This window comes from Perkinsus marinus (assembly GCF_000006405.1).
Source record: "Perkinsus marinus ATCC 50983 genomic scaffold scf_1104296941464, whole genome shotgun sequence".
Taxonomy (NCBI): Eukaryota; Perkinsozoa; order Perkinsida; family Perkinsidae; genus Perkinsus; species Perkinsus marinus.
The window spans coordinates 1-1491 of record NW_003212529.1 but is presented as its reverse complement, the minus strand read 5'-3'; the positions used below and the strand labels follow the sequence as shown (position 1 = coordinate 1491).

At 47.1% G+C, this 1491-nt stretch overlaps 4 non-coding genes across 4 annotated transcripts; all 4 read left to right on the top strand.

Moving 5' to 3' along the window:
- Nucleotide 1: 1 nt before the first annotated feature.
- On the top strand, nucleotides 2–74 carry Pmar_PMAR005519. The gene has a single exon. It is a non-coding gene; the product is annotated as a tRNA-Arg (tRNA).
- A 120-nt stretch (nucleotides 75–194) lies between these two features.
- Pmar_PMAR005518 lies at nucleotides 195–266 on the top strand. Its single transcript has one exon. It is a non-coding gene; the product is annotated as a tRNA-Cys (tRNA).
- A 108-nt stretch (nucleotides 267–374) lies between these two features.
- Pmar_PMAR005517 lies at nucleotides 375–447 on the top strand. The gene has a single exon. It is a non-coding gene; the product is annotated as a tRNA-Arg (tRNA).
- Nucleotides 448–567: 120 nt separating this feature from the next.
- Pmar_PMAR005516 lies at nucleotides 568–639 on the top strand. The gene has a single exon. It is a non-coding gene; the product is annotated as a tRNA-Cys (tRNA).
- The last annotated feature ends 852 nt before the right edge of the window (nucleotides 640–1491 follow it).

Genomic DNA, 1491 nt, shown 5'->3' with positions numbered 1-1491 from the left:
CGCCCTGCTGGCCCAATGGATCAGGCGCCACCCTCCTAAGGTGGAGATTCCGAGTTCGATCCTCGGGTAGGGTAGATAAGTTTAGTAAGAATCATTAGAGGACGACTCGATTGAGCTGGCTGTAAACGACACAGTGAAGAGTGAAATTTTGAATGAAAATAGGTCAAATAGAGGACTAGTCAAATTGTGTGCATGGGTGTGTAGTTCAGTGGTAGAGCGGCTGACTGCAGATCAGTAGGTCCTCGGTTCAAATTCGGGTGGGCCCTTTGAACCTTCACAAAATTTCCATCAAGGAATTTTCTAGAGGTAGAGTAATCACTCATGTAATCGGCGGAACAGTCACAGACATCAACATGATCGAAAGTTGAATCATCGCCCTGCTGGCCCAATGGATAAGGCGCCACCCTCCTAAGGTGGAGATTCCGAGTTCGATCCTCAAGTAGGGTAGATAAGTTTAGTGAGAATCATTAGAGGACGACTCGATTGAGCTGGCTGTAAACGACACAGTGAGGAGTGAAATTTTGGATGAAAATAGGTCAAATGGAGGAATAGTCGAATTTTGTGCATGGGTGTGTAGCTCAGTGGTAGAGCGGCTGACTGCAGATCAGCAGGTCCTCGGTTCAAATCCAGGCGTGCCCTATGAAGTTTCGCAAAATTTTCATCAAGGAATTTTTGAGAGGTAGAGTAATCACTCATGTAATCGGCGGAACAGTCACAGACATCAACATGATCGGAAGTTGAATCATCGCCCTGCTGGCCAATGGATAAGGCGTGAAGGTCTCCCAAGAGAGCAAGTTCACGGATAGCCGAAAGACAGATGACGGAATTTCAAGAGAAAAGCAAGACGTCAAGTCGTTGCTAAAGCAGTGATCCAGTCTGATCACCTTCGGACCACACACCCAAGAACAGAGAAAGTTCCCCCAGAGTGCTTGAGAATTCCTGTTGGAAACCCTCAAGCACTCTTAGTTAGGCATCAGACGAGCTTTCTTGGGTGTGACGGTGTTTATTTTTTTTTCCTCTTTCTTTCTTCCTTTCAGTCTTCTTGGTTCTTTCCTTTCATCCCTTTGCTTCTGTTCTTCAGGTTCATCGATTATCGTGTATGAAGTGGCAGGTTTAAGACTAATTTTTCCATCATTGTGCGGTTTCACTTAATATGTTGTGTTTTAAGCACTGACTGGGACTTGGTAGGGAACCAACGTGGCCCAGTCATGTGCCGCCCTGAAGTGGCAGGTCAAATATAGGCTGGGATCGCTATCCCTACAGCACCGACCTATGGCGTAGGGTCCGAACCATTGGGACGTCAACGAATTGTTGATAACAATTATTGTTAAACAATATCACATGGTCGACACCATGATTGAGTCACTCCCTTAGTGGCTGGATGGTGGGGTAAAGAACGACAAGCGGGAGCTGTCGTGACTCTCGAGGTGGCCTCGAGTAGTAGCCCTGCCGGGATCATCCCGGCGGGATGTTAGTCTCATCATGAGACCT